General features: G+C 47.1%; 1 long non-coding RNA gene across 1 annotated transcript; it reads right to left on the bottom strand.

Moving 5' to 3' along the window:
- Nucleotides 1-1,855: 1,855 nt before the first annotated feature.
- Nucleotides 1,856-18,811, bottom strand: LOC121007972. The gene is made up of 3 exons (XR_005780495.1): nucleotides 18,701-18,811; nucleotides 3,855-3,858; nucleotides 1,856-1,895 (listed from the first exon to the last, which is right to left on the bottom strand). It is a non-coding gene; the product is annotated as an uncharacterized LOC121007972 (long non-coding RNA).
- Between the last annotated feature and the right edge of the window lie 344 nt (nucleotides 18,812-19,155).

Raw genomic sequence — 19,155 nt, forward strand, 5'->3', positions numbered from 1 at the left:
TCATGTATTCCCGCAGTCAGATGGGCCCAATTCCACACTCGGATCCTCCAGCAGTGGTTATTGGGATGTTGGGACAGAAATCAGGAATCTATATATCAGATAGTTCAAATTTACAAGTTATTTACAAGTTTCTGACCACTTATAAAATGTGTTCAATGTGCTGCCCATTGTGTTGGATTGTCAATGCAACCCTCTTCTCCCACTCTTCACACACTGATAGCTACACCGCAGGAGAAATGCTAGCACAGGCTTCCAGTATCCGTAGTTTCAGGTGCTGCACATCTCGTATCTTCACAGCATAGACGATTGCCTTCAGATGATACGAGATGTGCAGCACCTGAAACTACGGATACTGGAAGCCTGTGCTAGCATTTCTCCTGCGGTGTTGCTATCAGTGTGTGAAGAGTGGGAGAAGAGGGTTGCATTGACAATCCAACACAATGGGCAGCACATTGAACACATTTTATAAGTGGTCAGAAACTTGTAAATAACTCATGAAAGAATAAAGTTACGTTAATACCCAATAAGTTTGATGTGTCACATGATCCTCTTCCTATTGAAAAAAACAAAAGTTGGATTCAAAATGGCCGACTTCAAAATGGCTGCCATGGTCACCACCCATCTTGAAAAGTTCCCCCCCTCACATATACTAATGTGCCACAAACAGGAAGTTAATATCACCAACCATTCCCATTTTATTAAGGTGTATCCATATAAATGGCCCACCCTGTACTATAGTCACCTATATAACTTCATTGTATACTATAACACTGTATCCATGTAGAAGATGTGTTACTGGACATAGTTAATGACCAGGTCATAATAGACAAGGGGATTTCACCAAGTCATTAAAAATCAACTAAATCCTAACACAGTTCAATAACCAGATCAGGGACCAGGTCCTTTTGGAGTATAGTATTTAGCCAACTCACTGTGAACCGGCTATATACTATTTCAGTTCAGGACCTGACCACTAGGGGGCAAAAAGGTCCTTCCCGGTGATAGGAAATAGCTAGCACTGAGTCGGCTATTTCCTATCACTGGTGAGGAGCAGGTCCTTACGGAGTACAGTATTTAGTCACAACCATATTATAATGGGGTTTGATAGACTCTTTCTTTAATAAGGGTCCTACTATTGGCAGCATTATGGACACTTGGTGTGTGATGCAGAGGTATTAATATGAGGTCTCTAATATCTGGGATTTGTGTTTCTTTTTGGCCATAACATTTACCGGTATCATCTGGGCATTATTACAAGAGTTCAACTCTATTTGCACATAAATCATTTATCTCCATTCCTGGAATATTTTTGTTTTTTGTAGCTTTTTTGTCATATGTTGGCCCCTGGTGAACTGACCCCAGAGAACGGTTCAGAGAAACGCGTTGGGACTAATTTACATTCCTGGTACATATAGTATGTGCTCATTTTCCCACTGGTTATCAATACCTGGATGCCACTGGTGTATTGGGGAGCACATATTTAATATGTGCAATATTTATTATTTTTGGCAATATGCTTTGTCTTATGACATTACTGTTGGACTGTAGTCAGGGCCGTCTTTGCCGCAGGGCAAAAGCGGCAGCTGCCCCAGGCCCAGTTGCTCCTGGGGGCCCAAGGGAGCTCCGTTTCTCGACTCCCACTCACTAGTCTATGCTATGCGAGCGGTGTGTGGCTCGCTCATTAGTAAAGGACTTGTCTGTCTAGTGGCGTTGCAAGGGGGGTGTGGTGGGTGCATGCCGCATTGGGTGACACCAGTCTGATGGGGTGTCACCCGCGGCCCGCCGGCGCTGGAATTCTCACTCACAAGTCGTCAGAACAAGCAAGCATGTCGGCGCCGTCACGTGGTAAAGGGGGAGTGGCGCCGCGGCGGAGCAGCCAGCAGGGACTAAGTCTCCTCCTCCGGAGCTAATGGGATTGGGTGGTGAGTCACAGACTCACGTGACCAGTAGAGATGTCCCGAACTATTTGCCGGCGAACAGTTCCCGGCGAACATAGCTTGTTCGCGTTCGTCGCGGTGGGCGAACATATGCGATGTTTGGTCCGCCCCCTATTCGTCATCATTGAGCAAACTTTGTCCCTGTACCTCACAGTCAGCAGACACATTCCAGCCAATCAGCAGCAGACCCTCCCTCCCAGACCCTCCCACCTCCCGGACAGCATCCCTTTTAGATTCATTCGGAAGCTGCATTCTCAGTGAGAGGAGGGACAGTGCTGCTGCTGCTGATTCAATAGGGAAAGCTTTAGCTACGCCAGTGTATTCAGTGTCCACTACAGTCCTGAAGGACTCATCTGATCTCTGCTGTAAGGACAGCACCCCAAAAAGCCCTTTTTAGGGCTAGAACATCAGTCTGCTTTTTTTTTTTTTTTCCCTGTGTAATCAAATTGCAGTAGGCCTGACACACACGCTTGCAGGCAACTAACTGCTATTCTATTACAGTCAAAATTGTAGTTTTTTTTTAATGTAATCTACTGTGACACCAGATATGAGTGGTGGCACTGGGCAAGTGGGCACAGTACACGCTGTGGGCCTGACACGCACGCTGGCAGGAAACTGCAATTAGATTACAGAGAAAAAGAAAAAAAAAAGCAGTTTACTGCCAGTGTGTGTGTCAGGCCCACAGCGTGTACTGTGCCCACTTGCCCAGTGCCACCACTCATATCTGGTGTCACAGTAGATTACATTAAAAAAAAACTACAATTTTGACTGTAATAGAATAGCAGTTAGTTGCCTGCAAGCGTGTGTGTCAGGCCTACAGCGTCTACTCTGCCAACTTCTGCCAGTGCCCAGTGCCACCACTCATATCTGGTGTCACAGTACCTTGCACACATAGTACAACTAAACTAATCTAAAAAAAATGACAGGCAGAGGCAGGCCACGCCGCAGGGGCCGTCGTGGTCGTGGTGCTGTGATTCCCTTTGGCCCTAGAATAATGCCCAGTGTTCAGAGGCCACGTACCCTGAACTCGAAAAGTTCTGAGGACATAGTTGACTGGCTAACACAGGACACCCAATCTTCTACAGCTTCCGCTCGGAACCTTGACGCACCATCCTCCTCCAGCTCAGCTTCGGGCACCTCTCAAGTTACCACTCGCCCGCCTGCCGCCACCACCATCACTAGCACCACAGCTGCTTCACTTGATCTGTCAGAGGAGTTATTTACACATCAGTTGGAAGAAATGAGTGATGCGCAACTATGACGGGGTATTACCTGCTCGCCCCTCATAATCAGTCACGTACTAACCCCTGACTCACCTACCACCAGCCCTATCTCTCTAAACTGGCCCTGTCAGAACCCCAATAAGACACGGACACCAAGTTGGATTATATCGGCCACAGCAGCCGTTTATTGAAAACGCATACATGAATAAATAACCTTTTATTTTCCACAAAACATCCCCATAAGATATAACCAACTTATTCATATCCCTGAGTAACACGGGGGAGGTCCTGGAAGCCCCAAACCTCAGAATTTTTCCAGTATCCTTCTTGAGCCGACTTGCCCCCAGCCGTTAAGCACCAGCTCGGAGGCACCACTGACGGCTCGCCCAAATTCCGCCACAACCGACCACCAGCCATAGGAGTCCAGCCCCAACCGTGGAGCCCTCCCATCCTCGTCACCTGAATCTCTCCAACTTCAAGGACCTCCCACCGCCACGAACGCACATGCTTGACACCTTAAGCCTGTGCGTCCCTCCACATCCGCAAAGCTGTCTCAATGCCTTCCTGTATTGCCAGACACCACATGTCAATACCCACTGCGTTCAAGTGAACACCGTCAGACCGCCAAAAAGCCCCGACCCCTTTCTCCAGTTCGGTATGCCGTACTACCACTGCACCATTCCTTGCCATAAACCGCCCTATGGCCCAGTTAGCTTTTATCCTAGCCTTATTTATCCCCTCAACCGACCGCGCCCCCCTCCACACTTTGCGGGGAACAATGTCCGACCAAACGGAAATAAGACACGGGAACAGTGCCCACAACCGGAGTAGGTTGAATTTAACATCCTTTACCAATTCCCGCAAGGCCGCGCCCCCAAATCGTTGCCCCCCACGTGCAACACCAACACATCCGGCACCCTATCCAACCTAACAAACTTGTGGACCTCAGGTAACACGCCCCCCCACACCATTCCCCTACGCCCCAACCATCTTACCACCGCTACCGACCGGTCAATCCCCAACTGTTGTCCATCCGGCCGAACCGCTGCCCGGATGGCTCCCCAGAAAACATACGAGTGACCCATTATCCAGATTAGCGCTGGGTCCGAATCTGTAACGAAATAATAAGAACAAAAGCATACCGTATGGGATGAGACAAAATACAATGCAATATCACAGCCGATCTAGGCGTATATACGATCTAAAACGAATCGATTCCCACCTTCCTATCCGCATGATCACGTCCTGCCCCAGCCCACGTCTGGCCGCCTCTGTCGCTGCCCCGATTTTGAAAGAGTGGCTAGAGTAACCCCCAAGCGCTAAGCCCAACTGCCCTAGACACCGCCTAAAGACCGCCGTGAATTGGAAACAGGAAAGACCCGTCCGCATGCACTAAGAGAGGGGAATTCGTCCCCACCACCGCAACCCCGTACTCCCTCAAGCAGCATACCGGACACATTGCGCAACCCGGGACCGCGAACAGAACAACCTTCCGACCTCTCCCTTCCCCATCAGTTTTTGACCGCCTAATACGAAACTCCACCCTGTCCTGAAAAAGGTCCACGTCATCCCTAAACAAACCCCCCTGTCTCTTAACCGACGGAGAAACCAACTCGCCCAAACGCAATGACCCGAAAAATGCCAGCGAAAAAGCCGACCGAAACAAACGCAACTCCCACGACGAGGCACAGACGTCGACTAGTTGATCCCCCAACCTCAACAGCAAAGCAAAAGACACCGGCCTACGGTCATCCTGCCCTGACTGAGAACGTCGCCAACCCTTTAAAGCCCTCACCACCAGAAAAGACTTGGTGACGTCCGGCAGGTTCCTAAGACGAAAACCGAAAGCCAATCCCGAAACACAACTATTAATCCTAGAGACAGACCACCCCTCCTCTCTACAATGCCCAATGAACAATAGCAAGGGAATCTCAAAGTCATCTGACACAACAGCCAACCTGGTCTTCCAATCCTCCCAGCATTGCCATGCCCTATGGTATGTCTCCCACGTACCGGGTGCGAGTGAAGCCCGTATGAGACCCGCTACGGTGTCTCCAGGAGTTCCCACAGGCAACTCGGGCAGTCCAGCCCGCGTTCCTCTGCCCCCGGGGCCAGCTGGCGGAAACGCTCCCACTGTGAACGAGAGAGAGCATCAGCAATACAGTTATCAACCCCTGGTACATGCACTGCTACCACCCAAGCATTGAGGGACAAACACTCCAGCACCAGCCTCTGCAATAGACGCACCACTAACGGTGAAGAAGCCGACAACCCGTTAATCGCTTGCACCACCCCCAAGTTGTCACAGTGGAAACGAACCTTCTTGTTCCTAAACTCCTCCCCCCATAACATTACTGCCACCACAATGGGGAACAACTCCAGCAACGCTAAATTCTTGACCCAGCCTCTCTCCACCCAGGTATCAGGCCAACCCCCCGCACACCACTGCCCCCCACAATAGACCCCGAAACCGCCTCCCCCCGCCGTGTCAGAGAAAAGGTCAAAATCAAAGGAGTCTACCGCCTCACCCATAAACAGACCTCTGCCATTATAACACTCCAGAAACTATGCCCAAACTTGCAAATCCGCCCTAAGCTCTTTCCCCAGTCTAATAAAATGGTGCTGCGCCGCCACCCCTGCCGTTGCCGCCGCCAAACGCCTACTAAATACTCTACCCATGGGGATAATCCTACAGGCGAAATTCAACTTCCCCAGGAGTGACTGTAGGCTCTGCAAGTGAATTTTCTGCAGTCGCCTCGCCCTGTCGACCTCCATTTTTAGATCCTCAACCTTGTCCAAGGGCAGCCTACATTCCATCTTCACTGAGTCAATCTAATGTATGCCGTTCGGGCTATGTAATGCCCCAGGAACTTTCCAGAGACTAATGGAGCGGTGTTTGGGTCACAAAAACTTTGAAACAGTGCTGCTGTATCTAGATGACGTCATTGTGTACTCAAAAACATATGAAGACCATCTGAAACATTTGGCAGAAGTATTTGAAATCCTTATCAAATATGGCTTGAAGGTAAAGCCATCCAAGTGTCACCTGCTCAAACCTGCAGTAAGATACCTGGGGCATGTAGTAAGCGGAGAGGGCGTGCAACCTGACCCTGATAAGTTAGCAGCTGTCCGTAATTGGCCGGTTCCTACTACCGTCAAGGAAGTGAGGGGTTTCCTTGGTTTTGCCGGCTACTATAGACGTTTTATCCCCCATTTTGCTCAAATAGCTGATCCTATCCAGGAACTCTTGAGGGGGCAACCCAAAAAGAGTCCTAGAACTCCTGTGCCCATTGAGTGGAATGAGGAAAGAGAGATAGCGTTCCAATTGCTAAAAAAGAAACTGACCGAGCCTCCAGTGTTAGGTTATCCAGATTATAGCAAGCCCTTCCATCTCTATACTGATGCTAGCAAGCGAGGCCTGGGAGCGGTGTTAGCCCAGATCCAAGAGGGAAAGGAAAGAGTGATAGCATATGCAAGCCGCTCCCTGAAAGGAGCTGAGAAAAATGACCAGAATTATAGTTCCTTCAAACTAGAGTTCCTGGCATTAGTGTGGGCGGTGACAGAAAAATTCAAGGATTATCTAGCCGCCACCCCGTTCATTGCATTCACTGACAATAACCCTCTGGCACATCTCAATACAGCTAAATTGGGGGCTTTGGAGCAGAGATGGGCCTCTCGCCTTGCCAACTATAATTTCTCTGTAAAGTATCGTGCTGGACGCACTAATGATAATGCTGATGCTTTATCCAGGCTTCCCACAGAGACAGCTCCTGATGATGTGCGAGATGCTTGGGAAGATGTAGAGATGCCGGCTTTCTATAACAAGTTTGCTCAACAGGACCAGGCTCGAGCTACCAGTGACAGAGCTGCAGTTCCTTCACCCTCCAGTAGGCCTGAACTCAAAGAAGAAAGGTGGGTGAAACTACAGTCTGAAAGTAGAGTTTTGGGTGAGTTGTTGGACTTCATTACTAGTGGCAGAGCCCCTGAGAGGATCCGGCGTAAGAGTGCAGATCCTGAGCTCATCAAACTGTGGAGACAGCGCCATCAACTCTTCATACAAAAGAGCCTATTGCTACGGAGAAGCCTAGACCCAGTGTCCAACGAGAGAGTGCACCAGATTCTCATACCCCGACGTGATGCAGGTATGGTGTTGGAGATGTACCACAATCAATCCGGTCACTTTGGGGTCCAAAAGACTGAGGCTAATATCCGCCAGCGGTTTTACTGGGTGGGCATGAGAGAAGACATGGAGAAGTGGTGTCGAGAGTGTGTAGCCTGTGCCTTGAAACGAAGTGAGCACCATGATCAGAGGGCACCCCTGAGACCCATTGTAAGTACTCGTCCTCTTGAACTTGTCGCCATCGACCATGTAAAACTGGAGCCTAGTCGCTCAGTGTATGCTTATGCCATGACTATTATTGACCATTTCACTAAGTTTGTTGTAGCGGTGCCTGTGAGAGACCAGACAGCCAAGACTACAGCCGAAATGTTCTGGAAGCACTTCCTCCTGCCCTATGGATGTCCAGAAAAGATCCTCACCGATCAAGGACCTGCTTTTGAGTCCCATCTGTTCCATGAACTGTGCCGCTTACACAACTGTAAGAAGATCCGGACAACGGCCTACCATCCTCAAGGTAACGGATTATGTGAAAAAATGAATCAGACCTTGATAGAGATGCTGAGGGCCGTGCCTCCTGAAACCAGAGGAGATTGGCCTAATCTGTTGCCACAGCTCATGTTCACGTACAATCATACCATACATTGTTCCACCGGGTATACCCCTTTTTACTTGATGTTTGGGCGCCAAGGGACATTGCCTGCTGATCATTCATTGGACATACACGTACCTGATTGCATTAACCCATTACCTAACACCGACTGGGTTGCTGAGCACCAAAGGCGATTGGATGCAGCCAAAGCCATTGTTCAGGAACGTATGGACCTTGCTAGAGACCGACAGCAGAGAGACTATGATCAGGCAGCCCATGCAGAACCCTTGACCATAGGGGCCGTGGTATGGTTAAAGAATAACCGTCGTACCAGCAAATTGGACAGTAAGTGGGAGCTGTCACTGCAATCCCAAATGTTGGAACTCACACTTATGAGATCACCCGGGAAGACAAGGGATCCCAAATTGTGCACCGAAACCGGTTGAAACTCTGCCTGACACCAGAACCTAGTGCCGAGAGTTCTGGATCTGAATATCCTGTGTCAGAGTCAGCAATACAGCCCGAGGATCCTATGCAGGCTGTTAGTAATCTGAGGTATGACGCTGATCCCATGCATTGGCTTCTGACACCTTGGTTGAACTTGCTGGTGCCCGCTCCGGCACCTACCGTATCTTCACCTCCAGAAGAGCCGGTTCAAGATGCTCCGGATCCAGTTCCCCCTCTCGTGGATATTGTTGTTCCAGTTGTTCCTGTTGTTCCAGTTGTTCCTGTTGTTCCAGTTGTTCCTGACCAAGGTCTCACGGATGGAGACCCTCCTGTTGCTCCTCTCTCGTCTACCTCGTTGCTAAGGGGAGAGGAGACCCCTGTTTTGAGAAGGTCTACCCGGATGACCAGGGGACGCCCACCAGTCCGTTTAGGAGACTTTGATTATTCTGGTGGTGTCTCCTCCCAAACAGTTGCCACGGGCAATACCTTACTTGACATTTGTGCGCAAGAATGGACTCCTCCACGTGAGCCCTTGCCTGTGATACACCCACGGGAAACTTGCATGTACAGGCCTGCTAGGGGTGTCATTCCAGCTTCTAGTCATTAGAGGGAGCTAGGGAGCCCTAGTTTATATAAGGCCCAGTCAAGGAAGTAAAAGTCAGTCTAGACCACAGCTCAGAAGTTTCTAGAGCCTGAGGAAGCTGAGAGGGACAGAGGCAAAGATCAGGAAAGCAAGAGGTACTAAGAATAACAGAGGAGGTACTTTTATAAAGCTATAGCCAAGGATATAAAGCCAGAACTAGGTTATTGGGCCTTGGTGAAGAATTGCTATATTCCAGGAACAGACAGAAATAGAGTGCAAGCTCCTGTACTGCAAGTCCTGTGTTCAACACTCTGTAATCACCTTGCTAAAACTGTAATTGCCTGCATCAACCGTATTGCAAGATCGACTGTATGCAAAGGAACTGCGATTCCATTAATGTCCCTGTATTGATGATGACTACTAAAGTTGGAGTTTGGTTTTAATACCACGTGTTCCTCAATTTATTCCTGCATCCGCAAACGGCGTGCCTCCGTTTACTTGGCACTGGCGTCACGAACTATTTCTACCTATACCTGCCCTTGCAGAGAGTCAGCTGTACCAGGTTAGTGTCTATTGCACTACATCACCCAGAAACCCCTATTGCACACAACTTGAGTACGCTGCACATATGCACCCCAAAATAGATGCCAATCGAACCGTCATCTCATCCTGCAAAAAATGAGACCCTACTTAAGATAATTGCCCAAAAACTGAAAAAACTATGGCTCTTAGACTATGGAGACACAAAAACTTTTTTCTGTTTTAAAAATAAAATCATTGTGTAAAACTCACATAAATAAAAAAACTTGTATATATATTAGGTATCGCCGCTTCCGTGACAACCTGCTCTATAAAATTACCACATGATCTAACCTGTCAGATGAATGTTGTAAATAACAAAAAAAAAACGGTGCCAAAAAATCTATTTCTTGTTACCTTGCCGCACAAAAAGTGTAATATAGAGCAACCAAAAATCATATGTACCCTAAACTAGTACCAACAATACTGCCACCCTATCCCGTAGTTTCTAAAATGGGGTCACTTTTATGGAGTTTCTACTCTAGGGGTGCATCAGGGGCAGGGCCGGATTAAGAGCATCATGGGCCTGGTGCAGAAGATTTTAATGAGCCTTTTTATAGAAAATGAAAACGCAACGCAGAGCAACTTTTTATAGCACAAATAAAGTGTGAATTTACGCAAAATTACACATGTGAAAATACGCATGCATAAAGTTTGAAGTGTGAACGGGTCTGCGTAATCCCATTCAAGTCTATCGGACTAAAGTTCATGCGTCATTTTGAAGCAGATTTACGCACGGGTTTGCGTGTGAAAAATCTGCTGTGTGAACTAAGTGTACATCTCTGGCCACAGTTTAAATATACAGTCATCTATATAGATGGCTGTATTATGTATAGCCACCCCCCAAGGAGTTAACTAGTGCTGCTGGATATGTCATCACGTCTAGCTTTTCCATGCTCCTGAATGGCATATGTGTTTATAAAAGCTAATCTATTATAAGCAGATATGCCATTGAGGAGCTTGGAAAAGATAGGTAGGCAAGAAATAGTCACCTAGCTTTTCCATGCTCCTGAATGGCATATCTGCTTATATGCATACATGTTTATAATAGCCAAGCTATTATATGCAGATCTGCCATTCAGGAGCATGGAAAAGCTAGGTGAGAAACAGTCATGCTCCTGAATGGCAGATCTGCCTTTAGGCATATCTGTTTATAATACCTGATCTATTATAAGCAGATATACCACTCAGGAGCATTGAAGAGCTAGGTGACTATTTCTCACTTAGCTTTTCCATGCTCCTGAATGGCAGATCTGTTTATAATAGATCAGGCTCAGCTATTATAAAGATATATATGCCTATAAGCAGATATGCAATTCAGGAGCATGGAAAAGCTAGGTGAAAAAAAATCATCACCCAGCTTTTCCATGCTCCTGAATGACATGTATACAGTATACAGTATAATAGGTGAGGTGAGCCAATGCTGATTTACTTACCGCCTATGAGTTGTTTTCTGGGCAGTACACTGAAGGCTGCCGAATGTGACTCACCGCTGGCAGCACCCCTGACTCCACGCAGGAAGAATTTTGAACTTCCCGCGCGCAGCAGCCGTCACGGTCTTTCACTTTACGGCATGGCCTAGGCCCCAGGGGAGGAGTCTGACGTGATGACGCAGCGCGGCGGGCACAGCTGACCTGTCAGCTGTCGTTGTCCTGGTGAGTTCTGTAAAGGGCCGGCCTGGGAGATTTCTCCTTCCGCGGCACAGTCGGCACGGTTCGGTCCCACTAAAGGTTCGCGGGGCGGCCGCCAGGCAACCTCAGTGAGGCGGCCTATGCGGGCCTAGCTCCGGTTGGCCTATGCGGGCAGGGCCGGACTGGGAATAAAAAACAGCCCTGGAAAAAGTTGCACACCAGCCCCACAGCATTGTGTCCTTATTTACTTGTTTATAAAAGGCGAAAGCATTCATTTTAAAACACGTGTGTAAACACGAATATGAATTTTGCCCCACAATAGCTCTTTTGTAGAACCCCCATTGTTTATATCACAGTAGACCAGCTTTTCCCAAACAGGATGCGATAACGATATGCGATGCGATATTTTAAGGGAATTGTGCTAGAGGTCTATTTGCACTGTTATGGGGGATCTGTGGATGACACTGTTATCGAGGGGATTTGTGGATGGCACTGTTATGAAGGATATCTGTGGATGGCACTGTTATGGGGGATCTATGGATGGCACTGTTATGGAGGGGATCTATGGATGGCACTGTTATGGGGGATCTGTGGATGGCACTGTTATGGGGGATCTGTGGATGGCACTGTTATGGAGGAGATCTGTGGATGGCACTGTTATGGGGGATCTGCGGATGGCACTGTTATGAAGGATCTGTGGATGGCACTGTTATGGGGGATCTGCGGATGGCACTGTTATGAAGGATCTGTGGATGGCACTGTTATGAAGGATATCTGTGGATGGCACTGTTATGGGGGATCTGTGGATGACACTGTTATGGAGGGGATCTATGGATGGCACTGTTATGGGGGATCTGTGGATGGCACTGTTATGGGGATCTGTGGATGGCACTGTTATGGGGGATCTGTGGATGGCACTGTTATGGGGATCTGTGGATGGCACTGTTATGGGGGATCTCTACATGACACTGTTATAGAGGGGATCTATGGATGGCACTGTTATGGGGGATCTGTGGATGGCACTGTTATGGAGGAGATCTGTGGATGGCACTGTTATGGGGATCTGCGGATGGCACTGTTATGAAGGATCTGTGGATGGCACTGTTAGGGGGGATCTGTGGATGGCACTGTTATGGAGGATCTGTGGTTGGCACTGTTATGGGGATCTGTGGATGACACTGTTATGGAGATCTGTGGATGACACTGTTATAGAGGGGATCTATGGATGGCACTGTTATGGGGGATCTGTGGATGGCACTGTTATGGAGGAGATCTGTGGATGGCACTGTTATGGGGGATCTCTGGATGACACTGTTATAGAGGGGATCTATGGATGGCACTGTTATGGGGGATCTGTGGATGGCACTGTTATGGAGGAGATCTGTGGATGGCACTGTTATGGGAGATCTGCGGATGGCACTGTTATGAAGGATCTGTGGATGGCACTGTTATGAAGGATCTGTGGATGGCACTGTTAGGGGGGATCTGTGGATGGCACTGTTATGGAGGATCTGTGGTTGGCACTGTTATGGGGATCTGTGGATGACACTGTTATGGAGATCTGTGGATGGCACTGTTATGGGAGATCTGTGGATGACACTGTTATGGAGATCTGTGGATGGCACTGTTATGGAGGATCTGTGGTTGGCACTGTTATGGGGGATCTGTGGATGACACTGTTATGGGGATCTGTGGATGACACTGTTATGGAGATCTGTGGATGACACTGTTATGGAGATCTGTGGATGGCACTGTTATGGGGGACCTATGGATGATGCACTGTTATAGGGGATGTGTGCTATGACACATAGGGCTATGAGGGGGGCCTGCATAAGATGCTATATGTGTGAATGACACACATATAGCATATTATGCTGGTCCCCCTCATGGCCCTATGTGTCACAGCATTACTTTATTAATGTCCCCTCATGTTTCCTAAACCGCGCACATAACTGTCTTTGTATGCAAAGTCTTTACTGCTGAGACAATCGCTCTCCTATTGATATTGAAAATCACCAGCCTCTGTACTCAGCCTCCTGCCTGATGCACAGCCCTGAACAGCCGGATGACAGCTCTGCACAAGCAGCAGCTAGCAGGCTAAAGGACCTTCCGTGATGTCATGATCATGTGATCCAGTCACATGTGTGGGAGGAGTCAGGCTCCGGGCAATGTCCGTGCTGGAGCCTGCTGTTGGGGGCGGGGCTGGGGGCTCCTCTCTCTGTCAGTCACTCTGTGTAATACTGCACCAGTCAAGGAGCCTCCTCACTGTCGGCACGGCCGGCCCTGCAGCAGTCAAGGCTACCGGCCTAATGCGGGCTGCTGGGCCTATTTTCATGCAGGGGCCTGGAGCTGCAGCTCCATCCGCCCCTATGTTAATCCGGCCCTGATCAGGGGGCTTCAAATGGGACATGGTGTAAATAAACCAGTCCAGCAAAATCTGCCTTCCAAAAACCAAACGGCGCACCTTTCCCTCTACGCCCCGCTGTGTGGCCGTACAGTAGTTTACGGCCACATATGGGGTGTTTCTGTAAACGGCAGAGTCAGGGCAATAAAGATACAGTCTTGTTTGGCTGTTAACCCTTGCTTTGTTAGTGGAAAAAATGGGTTAAAATGGAAAATTAGGCAAAAAAATTAAATTCTCAAATTTCATCCCCATTTGCCAATAACTCTTGTGCAACACCTAAAGGGTTAACGAAGTTTGTAAAATCAGTTTTGAAAACCTTGAGGGGTGTAGTTTATAGAATGGGGTCATTTTTGGGTGGTTTCTATTATGTAAGCCTCGCTAAGTGACTTCAGACCTGAACTGGTCCCTAAAAATTGGGTTTTTGTAAATTTCTGAAACATTTCAAGATTTGCTTCTAAACTTCTAAGCCTTATAACATCCCCAAAAAATAAAATATCATTCCCAAAATAATTCAAACATGAAGTAGACATATGGGGAATGTAAAGTCATCACAATTTTTGGGGGTATTACTATGTATTACAGAAGTAGAGAAACTGAATTTTTTTTTTTTTACTCCATTTTACCAGTGTCATGAAGTACAATATGTGATGAAAAACCAATCTCAGAACGGCCTGGATAAGTCAAAGCGTTTTAAAGTTATCACCACATAAAGTGACACCGGTCAGATTTGCAAAAAATGTCCTGGTCCTTAAGGTGAAATAAGGCTGTGTCCTTAAGGGGTTAAAGCCTACTAGGCCAACAATGGGCCCACACTGCAGAATCATTGTTTTCTGGGTCACTTACCTGTCACTGAACTACCTCAGCACGACCATAGGCATTGAAAAACCGCCATCGCCTGCAATCTCCCGAACGTGCGCACGAGCACAGTCATCACTACACCAAGATTGACGCATAGAGGAATAAAATGTATGTCATGAGTGTCAACTACTGACAACTCTTTGCGGTTGTCTGAACTCTATTCCATACACGTCCCCTGATAGGGGACGTAACAGGGATTAAACTGATAGGAATAGTACTACTTAACACACCGCTCATATCGGGTGTCTCAGTACAATGCGCGGCGCACGCGCAGTGCCCCAAATTGGAAGTAAGAGGACCAACCAAGCATCTTTTTCCATCTCCCGGTTCCTAACATCTATTCCATACACCGGCCCCTGATAGGGGACAAAACAGAGATTAAACTGTTAAGAACAGATTTTTTTTTTATTTAAAAAGAAGCGGACAGCCTCTGCGGAGCTGGGTATTATTTGCCGCGTTACTGAACGCTCATGCACAATGGCTGTAGGCTCATGCGTCCTTTTGCGGAGGTGACAAACCTGGTCAGTCAAACCCAAGGCAACATCATCGACCTCATCCCATATGCGTTTTTTCTGGAGCGTGCCCTGCGAAGAGTGCTGGATCAGGCCGTAGATGAGCATGAAGAGGAAGAGTTGTGGCCACCATCACCACCAGAAGCAGCCTTGTCGTCGTCGATTGCTGGACCTGCGGCAACGCAGAGAGAGGAGTCTGAAGAAGAGGAGTCAGAGGAGGAAGGTGGCTTTGAGGAGGTGGAAGACCAACCACAGCAGGCGTCCCAGGGGGCTTGTTGTCACCTTTCGGGGACCCGTGGTGTTGTACGTGGCTGGGTGGAGGAAGAGACCTTCAATGACGTCAGTGAGGACAAGGAACGGGACATGGCTAGCGGGGTATCCAACCTTGTGCAAATGGGGAGTTTGCGGTGCGTTAAACGGGGAGTTTGGTCCGTCACTGTGAAGCGGGCGTAACCCTTACACTACCTGATCGATACAACATCATACATTATGTTTTAAAGCACGTTATTCCAAACAATTTAGGAATGTTAGGTGATTTATGCCCTTTATGGATTAAAACCCGACTCTGCGTCAACTACGTAATTTTCCATGGGAGTTTTGCCATGGATCCCCCTCCGGCCACAGTCCAGGTGTTAGGCCCCTTGAAACAACTTTTCCATCACTATTGTGGCCAGAAATCGCCTGCCTATTGAAGTCTATGGCGGTTAGCCCGGTTCGCGAAAATTCGCGTTCGCCGTCCGCGAACGGAAAATTTTATGTTGCGACGTCTCTAGAGACCAAGAGAAGATACAAGCGGCACTTCTGCTTTCAGCGGTGCGGTGCGCGCGTCCCGGGAGGAAGATCCACAGATAATGGTATAGTAAGGACCAGCACTCGCTTCAGTAATAATTTCAAATAGATTTAATGGTCACATACAAATGATAAGTGACGCGTGCGTTTCGGCTACTGTGAGCCTTTGTCAAAACATAGTGTGTACAAGTTACAGACAATTTAAATAGACCGCGATAGAGCAGGAAATGACATCAGGTTACCATGGCAACATTGTAAACAAAGGACACAACAATGCAGAGATAGTGATAGAACAGGTGGATGAGCAGCTGACATTAATTGCTTGATAGGGCACCAGGCTAGGCACTGCTGTAAGCTGTGAATCATATAATGCTGGGGATGTAATATAACATGCTGGATGCTAGTTATTATAACAAACTAATTCAGAGAAAAAAAGAGAAAAAAGAGCATAATTAATTCACAGTACACCATGCTTTACACTGCCACATTTTGCTAAACCTTGTTATATGACGCAAAATACTGAATGCAGCGGTGCTGCTATTATGCGTGGTAAACTTACGCTCTGATCAAGCACTGAATGATATATTTCCAAAGATATAATATAACATGCTGGATGCTAGTTACTATAGCAAACTAATTCAAAAGAAAAAAGAGGAAAAAGAACATAATTAATGCACAGTACACCATGCTTTACACTGCCACATTTTGCTAAACCTTGTGATATAATGCAAAATACTGAATGCAGCGGTGCTGCTATTATGCGTGGTACACTTACGCCCTGATCAAGCACTAAATGATATAGATTGGAGTCAAGTTCTCTGTGGAAGAAAGAAAGAGGGAACATGTTGAGAGAGTCATTGCACAATAAAGTTTATAAAAAACTGTTTAAGTCATAATCACGATTTAATCCCTTTGGTTCTAGGGTTTGGAGGCGATGGATCCAGAAGGCTTCTCTTTTTTTTTTGAGCATTCTACACCTGTCTCCTCCTCTCCTGGGCAGTGATACGCGCTCTATAATCTGGAAGCGTAGCTGGGAAATGGCATGTCGGTGTTCCTCAAAATGATGTGGGATGGGGAGTAGTAAATTTTTCTTTCTAATAGTAGATTTGTGTTTACAGAAACGGTCTTTCATCCTCATGGAGGTCTCACCGACATACACAAGACCACAGGGACACTTCAGGAGATAGACAACGAAATTACTATTACAAGTAAAGAAGCCATTTATTTTAAATTTTTCCCCTGTGTATGGGTGGGTGAAGTGTTCCCCTTTAATGACACTAGAGCAGTGTATACATTGAAGGCATGGGTATGTCCCATTCTTGGGTGTTGAGAGGGTGGCCTGGCGCTGGGTATGTCTGTCACTACCTACATCAGCCCTGACTAGGATGTCTCGGATGTTTTTGCACCTTTTGTAGCATATCATAGGGGGAGATTGAAATTCCGTGACATTGGGGTAGGCTCTGCTGAGAATACTCCAATGTTTGTTGAGGATAGTCCTGCATTTGTTGACCCAGGGGTGGTATTTCACCATAAAAGGGGCCCGTGGCGGTTTAACACTAGTAGTGGTACTGTCTTTAGGCGGTTTCGCCTGTTGTGTATTTAACAGATCTCGCGGATAGCCTCTGTCACGGAATTTGTCTAACATTTCCTCCTGACGCGCCGTTCTCATGTCGGTGTCAGACACTATCCTATTCACTCTCTGTAGTTGTGAATAGGGAAGTGATTTTTTGACTGCAGGTGGATGGTTGCTGGTGAAGTGCAGCAGACTGTTGCGGTCAGTATCCTTGGTGTACAGGTCTGTATGTATCTGTCCCTTCTCATCTTTTATGACCCAAGTGTCAAGGAAATTAATTTTAGACATATCTGAATGCATGGTGAACTGCAGTTCCTTCCACACAGAGTTGATGTAATGCATGAATTGTTCGAGGGTTCGAATGTCGCCCCGCCACACGCAAAATATGTCATCGATAAATCGTCTCCAGAAAATGCAGTGGTCCTTATATAAAGTGTCATCATATATATATTCTTTTTCGAACCATGACATATAACAGTTTGCATAAGGCGGTGCGGCATTCGAACCCATCGCGGTCCCCCGCTGCTGGCGAAAAAAAGTGTCCTGAAATAGGAAGTAATTTTCATGCAGTATGGTGGTGAGCAAACTTAGGAAAAAGTTTTTTTCATTGTCATTATAGGTGGATAATGCCAACAACCATTCAACTGCCCTAATGCCTTTCACATGTTCAATGGATGTATAGAGGCTACATACATCAAATGTAGCCAATATATCACTTTCCAAGAGTTGGAGATCACGTATTTGTCTCAGGAAATCATTGGTGTCAAGTAGATATGATGGTGCTTTTTTGGTAAGTGGAGTAAGTGCTTTTTCTAGAATAATAGCTGGGGCTGACAAGATGGAATCTGTGAGTGCTACAATAGGGCGTCCTGGGGGGCTGGTGAGGGATTTGTGCACCTTTGGTAATGTGTAGAATACAGGTGTGGTGGGGTGTTGATGTATAATGTATTCCCCCATTTTCACATCAATGGTATTGTTTTTAATGTAGTCATTAGTGATTGCCTGTAGCTTAGCTTTAATAGTATATACAGGGTCAGAGGTCAATGACTGATATGTATCAACATCAGATAACTGTTGCAAAATCTCCCCCACATAGTACTCTCTATCCAGCACGACCAGGGCTCCCCCTTTGTCTGCAGGTTTCACTATTATAGATTTATCCTCCAACAATTGTACAAGAGCATCTCTTTCTAGAGGTGATAAATTTTGTGACATATGATAATCCCCTGTCCGGAGACCATGCATATTCTTGGAGATGTCACGTTGTACCAGAGATATAAACGTTTCAATGGGATGGTACGTTTTTGGTGGTTGAAATCTACTTTTGGTCCTTAAACCAAATTGTTGCAAGGATAGTTTTGAAACGTCCATTGTCTCATTGGTACACTGTGATCCTGTCTCAGTAGCAAAGTGCGCTTTGAGCCGCAGGTTACGAAAAAACCTTTACACAGTGACTCCCTCACCTTACACAGCCAGACCTGCCACTGCCGCGCCGGGAGGAGGAGGAGGTAGAGCGCAGAGAGCGCAATCACGCATATTGACTTTATTTTATATTAGAAATTTTGACCGGTCACCGAATTATTAATTAACCCCATTCATAAATGAGTGGGGGATTATTATAGAGACGGCCCCAGGAGACATAAGGGGTTGGGTTCTCTGTGTCTGCTGCTGAACTGGGGCCACCACCGGCCACATTTACTAACCTTTGCTCAGGGGGGCCTCATGGGGTGGACTGGTCATTTTTACTAAGGAATATAGTTTAACCATTTATGTGCAAAAGAGAAAATAAGAAGTCAGCTCCAATCAGATATCTGCACATAGACCAAGAGTCTATCTGATTGGAGCTGACTACGTGACTTCTTTTTTTCTCTTTTGCACATAAATGGCAAAGGGTGAATTTAAAATAAACG

The sequence above is a fragment of the Bufo bufo genome, chromosome 7, assembly GCF_905171765.1.
Source record: "Bufo bufo chromosome 7, aBufBuf1.1, whole genome shotgun sequence".
In the NCBI taxonomy this organism is placed as follows: domain Eukaryota; kingdom Metazoa; phylum Chordata; class Amphibia; order Anura; family Bufonidae; genus Bufo; species Bufo bufo.